Source organism: Porites lutea, chromosome 8, assembly GCF_958299795.1.
Source record: "Porites lutea chromosome 8, jaPorLute2.1, whole genome shotgun sequence".
NCBI classification, from domain to species: domain Eukaryota; kingdom Metazoa; phylum Cnidaria; class Anthozoa; order Scleractinia; family Poritidae; genus Porites; species Porites lutea.
This window is the reverse complement of record NC_133208.1, coordinates 26,306,925-26,328,544: the sequence shown is the minus strand read 5'-3', so window position 1 is coordinate 26,328,544 and position 21,620 is coordinate 26,306,925. Positions and strand designations below refer to the sequence as shown.

Sequence of the window (21,620 nt, the reverse complement as noted above, 5' to 3'; positions counted from 1 at the left end):
AACAAATACCCTAAGAAAGAAATTATGCTTCAGGAACAAAATCCTACTTGAATATCGTACCTGAAACTGAATATTTTCAGAGACTGTAGGTAAGGAACCTCTAAAGCAAGGCTTGTACTTACTAACTGAATGCTATTGATAATGCCGGAATAAACTCTGACTTGCATATAATTCTAAACGGTGAGGCTCACTTTACATACACACCGCAAACATAATCACCAGCAACATACGCGCACACAGTAACCGGGTGATCATCAGTACAGGCATTTTGTTAGGATGTTTATAACAACAGGGTGACCCAATTGCCTCTGTGAATGTTACTTATGTTCATGTTTGCTGCGTATGTGTAAACTAGGAATTCAGACACATACTAAGACAGAAATTTTTCTAGAATGTTTAAGGCGACAGAAGGTAATGTGGTACTTAACAAAAAAATCCTATTAGAACAGAAGAGAGTGAATTAAATAACTAAATACATTCTCACATTACCTAAGGGGACTGTGTATGAATTTTTTCAAATAGAAAATTTCCCTTATGAATTAACCATATTTAAATGTCTTTTTATACCGTCACAATAACGTTGACGAATTGCAAACATGTGAAAAAAGGAAGCTTTCAGTATGAATGGACAAAGAAGTTTCTTGCTAACATCACAGCAAATGAGGGAGCAACTCAGAACTCTGGCAACTGAAAGGTGTAATTGCTTAATTCAAATGACATGAATTTGGTAACGTGAGTTTGGAAATCTTACACTGCAGAATAATTAGACATCTTAGCATCCTTCATGTGGAATAAGACTAACATAGTGAAGCTCGTACACGTGACCCAGCACAAGCCGGTTGCTACCAGTAAAATCATTCTCTGGGCAGATTATAACGTCATGGTGATGCGGCAGACTGCTGATCACATGAACGCATGTTTCAAAGCAGTTTGCAGCACCATGGAGAATTACATGATCACCCCATGTACCATCTGCCAACATGGTTGTAAGGTAAGCATTCCAAGATGAATATCCATCAACAAAGTGGAAGAGATCTGTCCCATCCGGCTGTAAGAGAACAAATGCTGTAGTTACTAAAAAGACGACAAAGTGCATTTCTAGACGGTTCTTATTCAAGAAACTACGCAGTCAGCTCTCTCCACCACAGAACCTCCTCCCCGGGGGGGTACTCAAAAATTTTATATGGGGGAGGCTCCGCCCCGAGGTCCAATCCCTTACCCTTTTAAATACCATTTTTGACAGAAAAGGTTCACCTTTCGTATACCTCGTATATTGATAAATGGTGCTCCTTTGTCATACGTAGTTTAGAACTTTGCATTTTAAAAGGGATGCAAAGTTGAAACTGCTGTAAATGCACCATCGTTTTTTATGAATAGATCACTTAACCAGGAAGTTTTCTTGTCTCTTTTACATCCATAAAATGCGTCTGTTAGCCCTTTTTAGTCCTTTTACAGACGGAAATGACAGATTTCCCTACCCCCTTTTATACACCTCAACTACTGAAGCCCCTACCCTTTCATAAACCTGAAGCCTGAAAAAGGTACCCCTTTTGTGCGGAGCCTCCCCGTATAGGCCATAATAGGGAGTACTACCCTGGGCCACAGACACCGTTAGTAGTCGTACTCTAAAATACGCGTCCGCCTTATAAAGTTTCAAACAAAATAAATAAAGAACGATGAGGACCAACTCTGTATGTCCGTTAGCCTCTTCAAGTGTTTAGATAGTGTGGATGACGCAAAAGAGAAGTGAGCAGGAAAAAAGCTACCGTGGTGGCAAAGTTCTATTTCTGTCAAGTCACAGGTCTGTTTTTTTAAACGTACGCAAAAGAAGCTTAACGGGCGAGGCGAAAAAGGAAATGTTCCCCAGTCCGTTTCCGTTTATGCTTGGGCTTCCGCTATTTTATTTATATTGAAAAGAAATCCTCTTTATTTTCTCCCTTCTCCACTTCGGTCAGCTTAAGTTGCTAGTATGAGATAAATAGTTTTAAGGCACTAAAATAAGACACTAACCAGCCTGGGGTTGTCCTTGAGGTACTGGACAACAGTGCGGCGTAACTCATCATGGGAGATTTGAATTCCTTTGATGTGGTCAAGCTGTTCTGAAAGTGCAAAAAACATGCAGTTTCCATCCCCTTGATTGTCAGAAATCACAAAACCTTTCTTCAAAGCAATCCTCTTTAAATTCAACGACAGCTCAGTTTTGCTGGCCTCTCTGCGCGCTTCCAGCTTGATTTTTTGAAGTGCAAGAAAAACCACTTCACCTGCAAATGATAGAAAAGAAAAATCCAAAATGCGAAAGGTTATTTCACGTCAGTTTAATGTGGCGTTTTCACATGACGTCATGTCGGTCATACTAGTGTTCCAACGTTCCAAAGCAACGAAACGGCGGCCATGTTGGTGTTCCAAACCAATCCTGTGGGAGTTGAAATCTTTTCTTATATAAACACTTTATTTTGTTCCAACAAATTGGCGTAGATGCTCGCCACGTGATTGAAAACCCTCTATGGGAGATAGAACACGGGTCCAAAGAAAAACCAACTGACCATTTTAAATTACGGTGGTTTCAACAGAAGAAAATGAGAATGACTCAAATCCCACGGCTATTTCTTTAAAACCACCTAGCGATGATCAAATTTGGAAGACGTTTGCGATATCCAGTAAAATGACGTCAATAGTATAGGATATCGCCAGAAAAGGGCACGGCAACTGAGAGGCCCTGGAACGAAGTTGAAGACAGAAACTCAACATCGATCGAGGTAGGCATGTTTTTCAAGTATGAACTATATTGAATGGATAATAAAACAATAATTGGATTGGGATTTCAAATGATGTGCAAAATTATGCAGATCTCGTAGGGTGTTATCCGCATCGGCCAGCATCCTCCACGATCTACACAATTTTTCAGATCATACTCAGCCTCATCCTAAAATTGCTCATTTAAATTATCGTTACTTTACTTAGGGTAAGAATTTGATTTCTTACCATAAACCATCTTCCACATCGTGTCAACAAGGGATTTGCACTGTCTCTCCCAACTGAATCTCTCTTCATAACTTCTTCGAAGTCTTTGGATTTCCTCAAGCCGCTGAGCCCTAGATTTTTGTTGGATAGCCGCTATTGCCTTTGCCCATTCCTTGGGGTCATCCGAATCAATCACAAATGACATACCCATTGGAAGACAACGCAGTGCTTCTCCAAATCCAGAGTTTCCACTTACTAGAATGGGGAGACCGGCTGACATGGCTTCCAGTGCTGTCAAGCCAAATCCCTCAGTTCTTGAAGGCATGATGGCCATATCAACTTCACAAAACAACTCCTTTAATCTTTGCTTGTCTTTCACGAATGACCTGACAAACAACTGGTTTCTTGAAATGCCCGTCTGGCATAAGATTTCCGCGACTTCATCCTGCTTTCCATCAGGTGCACCAACAAAGATCAGACGGTAAGAACTGTCCTTCAATTCAACTATTGCTTGAGCGGCAATGTCGTATCCTTTGAGACTGAAGTCTTCAAAATCACCACGGCCAAAGGTTAACACCTTGAACTTCGCACTCGCTCGCGTAGTAGCATGCTCAACATCTGAAAACTCTTTAAAGGTGCCTGGCATCAGCTGGAAGACATCTTGATGAGATGAACGCAAGTAGGACGAAAATGCTTCTGTCAACTTGGGCCCAACTGCCACAACGAGATCTGCAAGTTGGCACAGCTCAACTTCAGCTCTGTTCTTTCCCTCTCCCTTGGTAATTGCGCCAGGATAGTTCTTATACATTGCTAGCTCTTCAGGTTCGGTGTGCACTACCTGAACCCACTTGCAACAATGAGACTCTTGGATGATTTGAGCTTGTTTACCAAGCTTTGCGCCATGACCAATCACGACCTGAATGTCAAGGTTTCTTGGTGGAAAGCTCAACCAATCAAGAGGATCACTAAAGCCAGGGCGACGATATACTTCCATAATGGAAATGTTATGAGCCTTGGCAGCTCTCTTGTCATCTTCACAGCACTCAAATTGAGGTACAATAATAGTGACTTCTACGTTTGGTTGTTCTGCCAAATGTATGGCAAGCTTTCTGTTGATTGTTGACAAGCTACCCTTAGATGACCCCCACTCATTAGAAAGGAGGGAAACTTTTAAGATTGAAGGCTGTGCATGACGTTGTGTTATACCAGAAAAGGCTGAATGCAATTCCTGAAAGAAAACCAACATTGCATATTTCAAAATAGCACTTTTATATAGGGTGCTGTCTAGAAAGCGTTTGAACCAACATTTGTAAAACCTGATCCCATCAAATTAAAGATAAGGTCAGCTTAAGTAGCAAAACAAAATCATGACGAGTGAAAAAAAAAAAGGGGGCACATCGCTATAAGACCTTCAGGCCAATATATACAATCGTGATTGGCAAGGTCATACACGTTAAAGCTATAAGCCCTTTAAGGCAATGTTGCTCCAAGATTGGAACATCAATGCAATACATACAAAAGATAACGTACGCCATGCACTTGGCTATGCATATGAGCATTACAATACACATTTAACAATAGAGTTGATAAGATCAATAGGTTAATGTAACGAAACTCAGACTGATGTTTCAATGCCAGCCCTTCACACGAGCAAACTGATTAAGAGCTTGGAAAGTCAACTTTGCTGTTATCAACTTAAGCGATAGTATCAGTTCATGCTAAATTGACAATGCTTATTGACCACAACTTAAATTTATGTAATAACTCCCTCTTTTCCATTATTTTCTCTTCCACTAGGGAGAAGCCGTGTCGAAGAATAAATAAGTCACATTACACCAGACATCATCCCTAGAAAGACTACGTTCAATCTTTTCAGATAGTGATTAAAGCCTCATCGTATGGTGCCTTAATTTTAACATAATTACCCTTCGAGGTTATATTTCTCTTCAATTAATTTTATGCTACCAGTGTTGCTTAGAGATTGTATTTCATTAGTACCTCGCTTGTTGACAGTGAGAACCATTTTGCCAGGCCCTCGACTGTGAGAACTTTTTTTGAAGGTTTCTTTTTGCACAAAAGTGGGCCACCTTCTCTTATCTCAAGGAGATGACGACAGTCAACATGTGCACATGCCAGCTGATTATGACCAGTGCACTTTTCTAGCTGACAGTATGGACAGGCGACACGAATCTGATACTGCAGCCCACGTAGATAGAGCAGATCCTGTGACAAAGATTGGAGTGTTGCCTCCACAAACTCACGCACCTGAATTGCAGCCTCACTTCCTTTATCCCCTGAGACCTGCTGATCTTGGGATCTTTGCATGACAAAAAACTTGATGTACTGTTTCTTGCAGAAAAGAACTAAATCATGGACAGTTCGTGTCCCAATGACGAACCATGCTCCATTTCGGTACAGGGTAGGGGGCTGAGTTGGACCAGCCTCAGAACACCAACGAACAAGTCGAGAAACAAGCCGTGTAAACAAGCCATGGGGCACAAAACCAGCAACAAAGAAGACATATAGAGGACAGGGGTCAGAGTGCGAGGGTACCATGGCAGAGAGGGAATCAGGTGGCACTTTGAGTTGAGATGGTACAAAATACTTTTCCTCAGTTTTAACAGGTGAGAACTTTGCAATCAAGCCAAACTGCTCCATCAAGTCTAGAATGTCATCTCTGACAACGCCCTTTAGAAGAAATTTGGAAAACACACGCTCAACTAGTTCCATGCTGAGGACACCGCTTTCTCTCAGTTTCTCCCAGTGCTTGGAAACCTTAGGGTCCTGAAAGATAATAAAATGAGGGGTGATTACAGAGTCTTTAAAAAGGAATCCAGGTAGCAGAGAGCTAATTGTGGGCGACCATAGGAGCCCGCAATCCCAATCTCCATGTTGCTTTCACGCGTGCGTGGCACATAAGTAGCCAGCATTCGTTAGGACTTCCACTAAGGATGGATGGAATGCACAGAACGCAATCTGAAATTCATGAGCGTTTGGACCTTCTCTTTGTCGGATCACGCCCGTTTTAACCTTCTTTTACGAAAAATTTGCGCAAAACACAGCGTTGGAGCAACAGCATTTTGACCCTCCGTCGATCTCTCCAGTAGAGAAAACCTAGTATCAGGTTGAAACTAATAGTCCTGAATATTACATAACCGCGCGGAGATAATTTCTCTTCGAGTGTGAACACGAAAAGAGAAATTTCGTATCTCCAAGCGGCCATGTAATGTTCTATCTATTATATAAACACTAATAAAATACCAAACCATTTCACTTGAAAATTTTTTTTTGCTGCGAAAGGCGCGATTTATTATGTAGCCATAGCAACGATGATCTCTTCACATGTGAACATAACATTTTATTTTCACGTATGAAGATATCATGTTTTCGCGTGAAAGCTCACCTGGTATTTCATTGGTATTTATACAATAAACGTTTTTCTTACCATTTTATTAAAATGTGGAATAGTGATCAGCTGCCTGAACAGGTCTATCAGCCACTTGGCACTCAGAATGACTGTGCTACAGTGCTTGATAATTATCCCCATGTCATGATAAAAATTCACCATGGTGGTGAACTCTTCCTCGTCATTAACAAAGCACTTATCTTTGGCATAGGTTTGAAGTTCCGTGATATTTAAATGACAAACGTCCTTGGACTGTAAAGCATCGATGACCTTCTCAAAGTTGAGCCACCTAGTTTATAAAAAAGGAAGCACGTAATAGTATTCATGTCACTAAGAAAAGCATCTGCTTTGACTAATTGTGCAAAAGCATCCACACATTCCAAAACAGAAGGGTAAACTTCGCATCATTGACTCGACGCCAGATAGTCCTACATTAAGAGGTCACTGTTTAGTACACCGCACAGTCAATTCTGTATTAAAGGAGCAGTGTCTCAGTCACCAAAGTTAATAGTAACTTCTTTGACCCTTTCACTCCTGGGAATTTCTCCGAAAATGCCGTTTGAAGCTAGTCAAGCCGTTTTCCGGTCACTTTCTGACTATAAAAAACCAAAACTACCCAAAATGCTGTTTATAGGTCGACAGCTTTGCGCCCTTCTATTCAAGACGCAAAATATCAGCTTCTTAATCTCGGGCATGTGCAGAAAGCAAAATTTCGAGATAAAAAAGTGACACAACAGTTTCAAACCAGTCTCAAAACCCTAAAAATAACATTACAACTGAAGGCAGAATTAACCCATTAGGTCTGAAACAAAGGCCTCACATCCCAAATTCTTCCAACGGAAATTCTCATTCAGAAGACTAGAATTGTCTTTTAATAATTGGTATCATTATTACTCTATCTCAGAGTAAAGGGTAAGCTTGAATGTTGTTAGACAAGAAAACCATATTAAAAAACTTGGCTTAATCCTGGGTTAAACTTAACCATCGTTCGAGGAACTGGGCCCTGGTCAATGACGACTTACCTCACAGGTATACTCTCCCCCATGTATGGCTCCTGTTTTAGCACTTCCATGATTCTGTCCTGTAGAGCTTGAATGTGATCAATGTGTTTATCTTGTCTGAAAACCCTTTTGATCTTTCTTTGAAGTGATCTTGCAGTGTTGTCAATGCTAAAGATAGGCCGCACCACATGTCCTTCATAGTCCTTACCAGCAATTGCCCTCTGTATTTGTGATTTCATTGTTGCAATGTCTTTAAATGGTTTGTCTGCATGGGTGCCTACAATGATCACTGGTGGCCGAAGATGAGGAAGCTTTCCTTCCGCATCCTCACAGGTTTCTCCTCTCATCTGTGTTATGCTATGCACTGTGGACAGCCAAGATAGTAGATTCTCCAAATTTGTTTCCCCATTTGGGTTGTCCAACATGAAATTATGACTTCCTTGTCTCACACAGGGTTGGGCAGTGTCATGCAGTGATTTGCTAAGGTTGCACACCAAAATATATATCGCACGTGATGTTAAAAATACAGGATGAGATGCATAATACAGCTCTTGTCCAGCAAAATCCCACATTTCAACACTGAAAACAGATTCTTCTTTGACACCTTCACCTTCCACATACTTTATCAACTCAATGGCCTGCTCCTGGATTTCATCTGGAGGTGAAGCAGTATCAATCAATAACTCACGATCAGGCTCTGCTGATGCGAGTCCAATAACACTGTCTACATTTGGATCGAGAACCTGCGAAATTGGGATCAAAAATAGAACTGCATGCTCATTTTTCGGCAAAACCTCACATGCCCTTATAGGGAGCTAAGCAGGTAACATCTTTCATGCATTTACAATTTCATAAAATTCTATTTTTTCCCATGGCTTGCATGGCTTGCATGGCTTGCATGGCTCACAGATTGTCCGGACCCTGAGCATAATAATAATAACAATCTTTTAATAGGATGCTCCATCACAAGAGTGGTTTACATAGAGGTCCTAATTACGAGATGTATATTATATAATACAATTAAAATATAAAAAGGTTAAGCTAAAATCGATATATATGAAAAAAAAAAAAAAAAAAAAAAATTCAAGCTAAAATCCAGTTACAGAAATAATCAAAACATACACACTACAAGTACTCAATTATAAAAAGCAGAAAAAAGACACTTCTTAAAAATTGGAAAACTTGCTGAGTTTCTTACAGTTCTCTCTAATTCATTAAAGTCTTTGAAACAGTGGTACCGCGAACGTTGTTTTCCCCAATTATATTTAATTTTGGGGAGCTTGATAGTATCGTTATTGCGCGTATTGTAGGAATGTATATCACTCTTTCTTACAATGTCCAAAGAATGATTAAGTTGGCCATTAATACACTTGTATGCATATATACATCGATGACATTTCCTACGTTCTTCAAGATTCAGCCATCTCAAGACAATCAATGCATCGGTGGATGAGGAGTGAGGTGATCTATCTAATATCAACTTAGCTGCTTTGTTTTGGAGAATTTGCAATTCCTTCATAAGTGAGACATTGTCCTTGTCACCCCAGACTAAATCAGCATAATCAAAAATAGGTAGCACTAAGCTATTATAAAAAAGTAACCGGGCATCATAAGGTAAATAATACTTAATCCTACGTAGAAGACCAAGGTTTTTATTAACCTTACATGAAATATACTCAATATGGTCGGACCATGTGAAAGTTGAAGACAACATAACTCCCAAATATTTAAAACTACTTACAGAATTTATATCAGTGTCAAAAATAGATAACGTGAAAGAGGAAATACCAACAAGTTTCCTATTACTGCCTATAATCATGGATTTCGTCTTAGTAAGATTTAAAGTTAACTTATTTCCATGTAACCACTGGGCAACTTTCAAGAGATCATCATTTAGTGCCTCTTCTAACAGGTGTGGCTCTTTAGCAAAGTAGTACAGGACCGTGTCATCAGCATACAAAGTCACTTCGCAATTCTTTATAACCAGCGGAAGGTCATTAATATAAACCAAGAAGAGAAGCGGTCCTAGAATGCTCCCCTGTGGTACCCCAAAGGTCATCGGGAGAGGGTCAGACACAGCATCGCTACAGGCAGTCCGCTGTTTACGATGATTCAGGTAAGACTTGAACCACTGTAGAGTGCTGGGCGAGACATTGATAGCCGACAATTTAGATAGCAAGATCGTATGGTCAACGGTATCGAATGCCTTGGACAGATCTAGGAACACTGCACCGCACAGTTCTCCACTCTCCATATGCAATAGGACCTCATCTGCAAAACTGGTGAGAGCCGATGTTGTAGACAGTTTGGGACGGAAGCCAAATTGTTTGCTTGAAAGGAGATTATTTGAATTCAGAAAGTCATAGAATTGGGAATGGACGACTTTTTCCAGAATTTTACTCATTGTTGGCAGAATAGAAATTGGGCGATAATTTGACGCATCTCTCCTATCTCCAGTTTTGAAAAGTGCAGCCACTTTCGAGCATTTCCATATTTCAGGAAAATTGCCAGTGCGAATAGAGAGATTCAGTAACTTGGTGATCGAGGGACAAATAGCACGCGCGCCATACTTTAAAAGTCTCGCACTGATGTTGTCCAAGCCAATAGCTTTATTTGTCTTTAGAGAAAGCAGAGAGCATCAGTGTTACAACCTAATTGTATCTCTCAGCTGGTACGTATATACTGCGATTGTCCAGTTTAGGGGGGCTGCAAATTCTGACACTTGTTTTGGTTGTAATTCATAGATAGAAGAACATCGTAAAGCTGATCGTTTCATGTCATTTTGTGAAATAAGAGGTATCATAATTGTGAAAAAATATTTTTGAAGACTCATATTGCATAGCCATGATCTTGGACACTCGTGTTGGGGATTTGTCGGGCACCCATCATCGATGGCTGTCCTGCCTGAATTGAAATCTTTTTTTAATATGCTCTATTAACCACATATTTTCAAACTGTATTCTCCGTGAGCTCTGACGCCAACACTTACTTTTAAATTGACACTCCTAACTTAGTTTTCCTAGTACTAAATAAGATCTGATACTGGTGAATATGAGGATTTGACTAGGCCCAAACCTGGTTCACAAAGGCATCTTCTTTCTTTTCACCCGCAGGATCAGCAATATTCTGTTCCCCATTCTTGTGACCATCATTTGTACAGTTGCTGCCCTTTTTTAATTCACCTTCTTTCTCCTCCTGAACCCAATTACGACTGACTGGAACACACAGCTTTTCCACAATCATCTGTGCCACATCTTTAGAGCATCCCAGCAAACCATGTTTACTCTCATCAATAGGTTGCCAATCCTTAAATTCATCAACATCCACTTGAAATATTGAAGGATCGACTTCAATTCCTTCAGTACTTTTTTCTTTTGGATTAAATGGTACACCAATGAGAGACTTCTTCAAACTTGTTTTTCCTGCCCGATCCTGACCAATCAGCAATACTCGACCACGGTAAACATTAACAGCTCCATCTCTTAGAGCGCTTTGATAAGCAAATTGTGCTCTTTCTCCTCGTGCCTCAATTTCTGTAGGGACTTAAATGATAAAAATAATGAAAATTATAGTTTAATTCTTTCTACCCAATCATTGCTGACCTTTAATTAGCAGAATGCACAACCTCTGTAAGTTATCAGGGTAACTGCAGGAGTTGATTACGATATCCTTACAACTTTAATGACAGGGGAGGGGGCAGGAATCGAATGAAGTCTGATAAACACCATTTTTGGCTTAGTAAGTTACACTGCCTCAAAGCTTTTTGAAATTGCCCATTTTACAGTGACAGTTGGAAACGAGGCTGGAGTCTTCTTGCTTTATTATGTAGATCATGTTGTTGCTATGTAAACTAGTAATTTAATGCAAAATTTACATTATAAAAGGAAGGAGGTTTGAATCAATACAAGGTCAACCTCAGCCTCACGTTCTCTCAAAGGCTAGAACACCAAGCCCACAACTGTAAAATGGGCTATAGGTTGTAGCTTACACACAGACAATTATGCAACCTATGCCACTGTGTCATTATAACATGGAAAAGGTGTACAAAATCAAACCCTATCAACCTTCAAATAAAAGTTTGTAGTGTCTCAGAACTCAATAGCTGATCACCATAACTAAAAAAATATATATAAGATGAAATAATTAACAATTATTCCATGGGGGCGCATTGGATATGAGAATGATGGTTATAAGATAGCCAACGAGCCGTGTTAGCGCCGAGTGGGCTATAATCATCTCATATCCAGCAAGTGAAAAATGCCCACAAAATACCGAGAATGCTTCCCGCCTATATTTGTAAAAACAACCGATTTTCAGCTTGTTTTTAATTTTGACTAGGCTTGGATAAATTCTGCTCGTAAAATGGCTTATTCTGCCTGCCCCCAGTGCTTGTAAAAATCGCTTATTCTGCTCAAAGTTCTGCTTGGACACCCTTATTCTCACAAAGATAGAATGGAGCCTGGGCCTAACCCCTTAAAAAAAGATATTCACTATGCATAGCAAAAATGTAATCTTACTTTTAATGTGAGTGTGTTGTAGGTATTAAATAATCAAATTAATAACAAGGTACTTTTCATTTGTTTTTCATTTAGGTTTAAATTTTTCTTACAACTCTTATGTATATCATTAGTACCGCTGATTTTCCCTTATTCTGCTCAAATTCTGCTCGAAAATGCCTTTTTCTGCCAGCAGAATGTTCCCCCAGAAATTTCTTATTCTGCTCGAAATTCTTCTAGCAGAATTTATCATGCAAGCCTAGAGCAGATGCGTACAGCTATTTGGAGAGCATGGTATAATGGCTCATATACCATGATGGCTAAGGCAATCAGAGCAGTAGAATTGCATTATCCAATGATTCAGTTTTTAATAATAATTATTACTGTTGTAAGGAAACATCGATTACATGTATATCTGGGTCATACTTATGTACCACAAACTACATGTAGGGTACTGGGGCCCACTCAGCCCTGCACAGTCTACTTCCAAATAGAATTAAGGTCACTTAACAGTTTTGCATTAATATTAGGGCCATTTATACGAGGAAAAATAAGACACGTCTTACATAAGACGTGTCTTAAATAAGACACGAACTGTACCATTTATACGAGCATGTCTTATCTAAGACAAGAACAGCTCGTATAAATGGTTCGCATCTTATTTCTGTTCTTGACTCTTTTTCACGTGAATGTTGCCCATAGCAACGTCAATCCAACGTGGCACGCCAAAAATTAGCGCATGCGTACTATGGGTTCGCATCCTATGTAAGACGCGAAGGTCATTTATACGAAGTTTTTCTCGTTTTAGCTAAGACGCGTCTTATCTAAGAACAGGTGTTAAGGGCTGTTCTAAAATAAGACGCGTCTTAGCTAAGCCGCGTCTTATTTTAGACTAAATGTGCCGTTTATATGGAAAGTTCGCGTCTTATTTAAGACGCGTCCTATGTAAGACGCGTCTTATTTTTCCTCATATAAATGGCCCTACTGAGTATTTGGTAGAATTACTTATTGGCTATAAGAAAAAAGCAAATTACTCTGAAATATAAGATGTTAAAAATATTTTTAAAAATTTAATAGTATTTAGTGGAAATAAGTCTGCACTCACCCATAATATCAGTGTACTTTTTTCGTTTATTCATTGATTCCAGAATAATTCTTATTGCATCAACAGTTAAAGGATTACCACTGACCTTTAGTCTATTCAGATTATAGGCCAGATCATTTAGCTCAGCTGCAGACCCTAACTCAGTTAATCTGTTACCAGCCACATTCAACCCCTCAAGCTTCTTCAGCCTCAGAATACTGCTCGGTAAACAACTCAACTGGTTATTTTTCACATTCAAAGTCCTCAACTCCTTTAGGTCACCAATCTCGGGTATTAATGTTGTTAATCTGTTATAATTTAAATTCAGCCCCCTTAGCTTGTTCAGCTTCTGTATATGGGTAGGTAAACCAACCAACTGGTTGTTGCTCACACTCAGCTCCCTTAGCTCCTTTAAGTCACCAATCTCAATGGGTAATGCTGTTAATTTGTTATCATCTATGTAGAGCCTTTCCAGACTGTTTAGCTTTAGTATACTGGTAGGTAAACCAACCAACTGATTCATGTACACACTCAGTAGCCTTAGCTCCTCCAGGTCACCTATCTCATCAGGCAACTTGTTTAATCTGTTCTTATGCAGGTAGAGCAATTCAAGCTTGTTCAGATTCTGTATACTCATAGGTAAACCAGACAACTGGTTGTTACTCACAATCAGCTCCACCAGCTTTTTCAGGTCACCAATCTCATCAGGTAACTGGGTTAAGTGATTATGATCCAAGTTGAGCATTTTAAGATTTTTTAACTTGCAAATACTTGTTGGTAATTCTGTCAGGTTATTTTCATTCAGCAGAAGTACTCCCAGTTCACTCAGTTCAGTGACTGCATCAGGTAACCTGGAGAGTCTTTTCCTCCGCAGATCTAAAACTGCTTCTCCTTGAGCATCATACTCCATACAAGCTTTCAGTTTCTCATGAGAATGTTCCATTTTTTTAAATTCAAGAGCTCCTGTCCCTTGTAACTAAGAAAGCCTAGAAACAGACATTTCAAACATAGATAAAATTAACAATATGATTAATGCCAGGATCAAGATTTTTTTAACTCAACCCCACCCTTCTAATTACCGCACACAGCATGGGGTTGCAGTAGGTACAAAAAGTAGGTCACAAGGAAAGATTTACACTCTTTAACTAGAATCTGAACTTATCCACAGATTTCCAGTAAAAAGTCTGTATTCGCAGGCTAATAGGCAGCTTAAGCAACAACGATGGTGACAAAAACAAGAATGGCCAGAACACATGATTTAGATTAGCAACAACTTTGCACGTGCATCATGCTTTTTTTTGGACATTTCTTTGCTGCCATAGCAGGCAACTACAACATGAAAATTCCTAATTTACATTTTTTGGGGGACGTGAACACAGGACAACAATTTTATTTTCTTTTTTCTGAACTTATATAACTCAGCTCCAAAAATCTGCAACATGAGACAATGAATGAAGCAATGTACATGTTACAGGTCAGAATGACACTCAGAGGAAGAAACTCAAAACAGATATGAATGAGAGACAGTTGAACTATAACAGCAAAATGAAAGAGAGTAGAAAAAGAGGTCCAAAATTTCACGTTGATGAATATGTGTCAATTAAAATTGATTCAGTGGACAAAATTTCACCCCTTCATCCAAATGTTATGATTGGCAAAATAACTGAAGTTGAAAATGACTATGCCAAAATCGTGACCAAGTTTGGAAGGCTGAAAACTTATATTTCAACAAACAGGTTAAATAAATGTACAGCAACAAACAACTGTCATTCAGCTGGACTTTAGTACAGAAATAACATTTTCTGCTGCATGCAGAAAGGCTGCAGAACAGTAATGTAATAACATATAATTACTATGCAAAATTCAAGAAAAAATAAATGACTAAAAACTAGTTGTATTTGTGAAAATTCCTGGTGTCCACAGACTACCTTGAATAAATGCTTACTGTAAGGAGAGATGTTAACTTAACAAACTAAGTGGTCTATCCAGTGCAATTTCCAAATGTCTTTGAGAAAGAACTGTCAATAAACCTAATTCCCACACAGAGCACTTTTGCTATTGTCCAGGATGCATGCTGTGTTCCTAAATAAGTGCTTATTCCTATTAATCACTAAAGTGTGTGCAGTAACCCTAACCTTACATGAAAGCTAACAAATATGTGAAACAAGTGCTTAACCCAAATCACTCACCCAAGTGCTTAACCCTATAGCCATTCAAATGTGTACAAAAGCCCTAACTTTACACGAAAGGTAAACATTTTAAATAAAGACTTGACCTAAAATTTTATTTCGAAAAACATTGACATTTGAAAAATTACTTAGGTTTAAAAATAAACTAGGTTTAAAAAAATAAACTAGGTTAAAACAAATAACCTAAATATAAATTTGACCTGTAACATACATGTAAATTTAACGTCTTTCCAAGACAACATTATTCATCATTATTACTTTTCTGTTTGGCCCGAGTTCCCGGCCCAACTCTTCACAACCAGCTGGCATTGACCAAGGGCCTATCTGCACTGACAAAAAAGCTGTCTTAGACAAATTTTCTGTCATCACCAATGCTTTACAAATGCGGATAGTTTGTCACGTGCGATTTTACAAATTTAATAGTAAATAGTTTTCAGTGCGAATCAATTTTTCAAAAACAAAATTGTCACCATGCAATTTTCAGCTTAGATGTTTCAAAGACAATTCTAAGTCTGTCTGCTAGTGTGGAAAGGTCCCAAATTTCACAACATTGGTACCAATATGATGTCAATTGTACACAGCAGAGTGAGACCATCAATTAACATTAAGGACAAGGTTTGGTAAACAGTTTTTGTTAGTGACATCCTCCAAGTCTGCATGCAGATGTCTGCTATTTCCTTACTGCATAACAACTATCTATTCATCTTTTAGGCATTAATTTCACAGTTAAGAAATAAAGGTACGTTTTACTGAAGGCTTCCTGATTATAAGGTTATATCGTATAATTTTCTGCTTATCCTTTCTTAAAAAGTTTGTTATTAATCTACCCACCAAGATGTGTGATAGGTAATTTACCTGAATTAGCTACATGTAATACTTTCGTTTTAAAAATAAACCTTTTTTTATTTATCTACTGAAGCCTCCTTTTAGTTGCAGTTTCCCTTTTTTTCAAAGGCATTCCATTTACTTGGTATCATCTATACCTGCAGGAGCTTACAGCTAAGTTAACATCAACTTGCAAGAGGTATTTATATCTCATTAACTATTTAGGCAAATCAAACACGACTTCTTTGAATTATCTTGTAAATTAATAAGAATAAATACAACTGTCACCTCTTGAGCTACCAAGGTTTTATATCATTCACTATTATTACTTTTATTTCTGCCCCAAAACATTTATTTCTGGTTGCCTAGGACAGGAATAATTTAAAACGTAAAAGCTTCCTAGAGAGTTACCTTTTCTACAGAAATCTTTTGGAGCCTTGAATAAAGAAATTTTGTACTTGCTGTCAATTCCACGAATTATTCATTTCACTTTTTTGGAAATTATCCACATAACCTTACAGTGTTACTAAAACACTTCCCGGCAATCAGGGACACTTCAGACAAAGTTGACCAATCAGATTACAGGAAAATTATCTACCCGCAATTTCTTCACTACTATTGCCACACATTGCAATAACATGCCACTGCAAGTCAAAAATACAACTATCGTTTATATTTTTTGCCTCCATCACAGTACACTGTAACAGACCTCTCAGGAAACACATGCTTTCTTCAGCAGCTTCAAAAGGTCACTTCTCTAGGTTGTAATTGGCTGATTTTGAGCCATGTTGTTTATTTCATTTTATGGTACCGGTAATTATATTTGACAACTAACTTTCTTGAATGTATTGATATTTTCCTGTAATCCAATTGGTCAACTTTGTTGACAACTGAGGTGGAGGATCAGTGATTTGCATCATTTAACGTAATTACATGTAGAAGGTATTTAAGTAATCACAGATTAGCAAGTGCATTTAAGTTTTCTTAGCTTTACTGTTGAGCAAAATAGGGTATTGTCAGTAGGGTTATAAAAAACATTTAAAAAAATAAACATTCTTTCTATGCTCTCTGTCTGGATGGGGTAAAGCCAGGCACATCTTGTGGATTTGACATAAAGCAAGTCAGCCTGCCGTGGTGACCACTTTTGATTATCGCCAATTGCTGGGGTGGGGACCAGGGATTTGGAATGGAAATTGAGAGAGACCTGGTTACCACTCCAGTTGAAAGAGCAGGGGGGGGGTTGATAACCAAAGATGGCAGCCATAGTTTCCATAGGGATCTGAGGGTATCTTATTAAACACATGTGCAAGGAGGAGGAGGAGAGATGAACATGATGAAAATTAAAAGTAACAAGCAATCTATTGTTCGAGCTAATATCCAGGGTTCTTTCCTACTCGTGAATCCATCCATTCCAACTTTATCTCGTTCTTGTTGTGTCAGGAAGTTTAACTCTTATAATTGACTGTTTTGCTTGAGTTGGGAAGCAAGGAAATTTGCACGTTAACAGATAAAAATTTGTTTGCCTTTTTAATTTATAAGTGGAAAACATTCCCAGCAGGATGCAAGAAAATGTGCTGACAGACTGAACTCAGAAAGGAAATTCTGAAAGACATTGGCATCTGAGTAGACTGGGAAGATATTACTTTTACCACGTCGTTAGGGAAAAGGGGTAGATAACTGGTTTTCTTTTGACCAACTATGATGTCCCTGGGGTAGGGCATTTGATGCCTATACCTGGTCTCCCCTCCTACAGCTTCAAAATGAGAGGTGAATAATATCACACCGACCTACATGCATGTACTTAGTTTTTAAATTGCTTCACATTTACTAACACCTTTGATTGAAACTCATATGTCTTGTATCAAAGTCCTTAAATGAAAATGAACTTCAATTTGTCATCTAACATGTAATGAGCAATTTTACAACAGTTAAATCTGAGATAATATTGTTCAAAGAAAGCTTAATTATTAAGCTTCGGTAAATCCAAGCGTGTCCATCCCCCCCACCCCACTCCTAGGGCATGAAATTTTATTGGGCATTAATTTTGTTATCTCGTTGGTCTGGTGGTGGGGAGTTTGTCAGAAAACCTCTGCACAGGGGTGGGGCATTTGTCAATTCTTCTAGAAGCAGTTAACATTGTTCCTTTCAATAATATTTTTTAAGTGAAATATTATTTCACTTAAAAAATATGCCTATTCGATTGCTTTAGATATTTCTATAAAGAATATTTTTAGTACATATGCTTTAAAAAGATTCATGTGGTTTTTGCTCCATTGACCACCCTGCCCCACAGTATTTTTTGCATCCATCTAAAAAACTGCCTTCGCCATCATGATCAGTTCGCACATGAAAGAAAAACAATCAATGGATCATTTGAAGAGTCTAATGGGAGACACATTCTTTGTAAGCAGAAAGGCCTAGAAAAACTCTGTGAGAAATTTGAAAGCTAATATAAACTTTGTGTTTTGTGTGATCAATGTGACAATTAAAACTTTGACGGAACAGTTCCATTGACCTGATGAGTAAAATGTTAAGCTCATTGGTTGTTTAATTATCATTTACTATTATTTTAAATACCTTTGAAAATAAGAAAGGTATAATTAAAATTCTACTTTATCTTTTTTACAATAATAACTAGCGGCTAGGAGCTATTTGAGAAGGGTGCTTTACGCATTTTGATGAGATTGTTACAGCTTTCCTACAAATATGGCATTTGCAGCTTAAATATTACAAGAAAATGGAATTTGGGTGGGTAGGGAATTTGCTAACCTGCGTACAGATGTGCCCCCTCCCTCAGAAAAAATCGGGAGAAGAGACGTCTGTGAATGGCTGTCTTTAATTTATCGTGTTCTCATTTCCCCAGAATGTTGGGGAAAGCCTCTGATTGGTTGTAATGTTAAAGCCATGACATAAATAATCTACGGTGTTGTGATTGGTGAATGAATCGCAGAATAAATTTCCCGGGGAAATCGATGCAGAGTAAACAGACTGACTTTATAAGCTTAAAAAAGACGGAAGAATGTGTAAGAATCTACCAAAGCACAATATACTAGTTACAAAATTTTAGCTAGATATTCCAGTTAGAGCCTAGCTTACAATATAGCTATAAAGGTGGAGAACATAAGAGAGCATACAAAAACAGCGTACATGCTCTAAAAGAGTCCAGAGTCGCGTTGTTTGTCAACACCTTTTTAACTGTCAGAGAAAAAAACAAAAAGAAAATAATTTATGCAAATTTTTAGCACAACACAATCAACGACAGCAATTCACAGACATCTCTTCACCCGATTTTTTCTGAGAGAGGGAAGACATTTGTACACAGGCTAGGAATTTGCACACATTTTTAAGCCCCACCATGGAGTTTTTCTATGAACTGCCTGGCCCCACCACAGAGCATTTGCATCTTTTCCTAACAAATTAACAAATGCCCAACAATTGCCCGCCAGGGGGAATAGGCAGGCTTGCAATAGACCTTGTCACGGTTTCGATGTCATCTTGATGAGTAGGCAAACCCGTGAGAAATTAAAGTGTTTGTATGAGAATCTAATATCAAATAATTGCTGTAAAATGGCTGTTTTGAAAACAAATAATATGAATTGTAAACTAAAGCTTAACTCCTAAGGATTGAACTGAAAAAAAATGAGGGCATTCCATGCACTAGAAGACCTAAAACCACGTTTTTAAATTTTCTATACATTTGTCTGTAAGAAAATCCCGGGAAAAATTACAGACAAATACATGGAAAAGCTAAAGCAAGCGTCTTAAGAAACTTAAGCACAGGTACGCCCCCCAAAACTTTTAGTACAATCCTTTGCTTTGTAGCTTTAGTTCACAATTTACATTCTTTTCACAACAGTTGTTTTACGGAAATTATTCGACATTAGATTCTCATACAAACACTGTAATTTCTCACGCGTTTGCCTACTCGTCAAGATGGCGTCGAAAACCTTGACAAGGTCTATCGACTGAGTCGTTATTCAGCTGACCAACTGTTTTTGATGACAAGTGCACTCGCCTGCTAACCAGCACTCGGAGTAACATGATTCTGAGTTCTAAAATATCGAAATCACACTTAGGTACACACGCTTTCAGACTGAAACTTTTGCAGCGACATAAAACTAAAGCTACTAAGGAATGCTTTTTTAGTGACTCTGCAGCGCGTTTGAGTGTGTTCAGAACGTATTCCGTATCAAACTTACCCGTTACAGAGACAAGGCTGCTGATCTAAAGAAGACAGCTATTGAATGTCCCCTTGTTTATAGCAAAAAACACACTCCACACTCCTTTGCTCTCATCCACCACTGAAAGAAAACACACCTCAATACTATAGACACTATAATGATGGCTTGACATGAAGTACTACCCCTGCTGGGTCAGCTCCAGGCCCCTGTTGTTCGGGGAAACGGCAAGATAAGGCAATAGGGAAGAAAATTTGTAAATCTAAAAATTTTAAGCAATATAAAGAAACAAAAAAAACTGCAATAACTAAAAAGAAAAATAAACGAAAAGAAAAAGAAAAAAAAGAAAAGAAGCGAAGGGAAATAAGTTCTGCCGGGATTCGAACTTGAGACCTTCGACACGCCGGCCCATATCTTTACCTCTAGGCCACATGGAAGAGAATTCGGGCGCGAGAGCACGCGCGAGGGAGGAGGGAGGAGGGGAACTCCTGCAAGCAAATTTCGCCTTCCCGCCTGCTAATGGGAAAAATAACAAAAATAAGGCAACTGTGAATGACTAGCTGTCAAATAAGTCTGCCCGCGATGCACGTATTCTAGTAGACTACAAGTAGTCCCCCATTTTTCCTCAGGGATATTAGAGCGCCTTTTCTCGCGTGGGGTGATTTTCACGCCCGCTCGCGTTTCGCTCGCTCTACTATTCCTGAGGAAAAATGGGGGACTACTCGTAGTCTAGTATTCTAGTCGTATTTCTCGCACTGTTTTTCTTTTGTTTTCCTAAAACAGGAAATCTAAAGTGAAGGTACTGTACTATGAAAAAAGTTCAAGCGCGGTCGTCCATCGAAGGAATCTTCCTTGAAGGTTGCAACGACGCGTGCCGAGTTTCATAAAATCCAGCATAATTCTATTCAAGTTGTTACTGAAGGAATCGGGCTAGAAAAGTACATTGTGTATTAAGAAACGTAGCGGCTCTTCGCAACTTTCAATGCAATGTTTGTCAGAACGAATTGGATCCAGCGGAGCACACAAAAGAACGCTAGTAGCGGGGAAAGAAGAGTCTGCAAGAAGGCAGCAATTCATTATTAAAGTAAGTTCCTGGAGGTTTTATAACCAGCAAGAAGAAGTCCTCAACCAAAAGTCGCTGAGGGTCATAGATCGCATTTAAAGGACAGAAGCCCAACTAATGCACCTATCAATGTAAAGCCAGCGGGGGAAGGGGGGTAGGCATGGCATGGGGTGGGGATTTGATTGTCTTTGTAGGCCCTGGGGTAGGGCATTTGACTGATCTTGTTCTCCCAGGGGAGGGGATATTTGAATCTTTCTTCGCCCGACGTGGAGGTATCTGACTGCTGACTCGGACGAAAAAGACTGAGACCGAACATATGTTTCCCCCTTCCACGCTTCACGCATGCGCCGTACGGTTTGAAAAGATCAGGAAGTCATGGAGGCCAATGAGAACAAGCGAAGGCTGAGTGGATTTCAC

The 21,620-nt window shown here is 38.9% G+C and overlaps 1 pseudogene; it reads right to left on the bottom strand.

Moving 5' to 3' along the window:
- Positions 1-438: 438 nt before the first annotated feature.
- Positions 439-13,921, bottom strand: LOC140945428 (uncharacterized; annotated as a pseudogene).
- Positions 13,922-21,620: the final 7,699 nt, after the last annotated feature.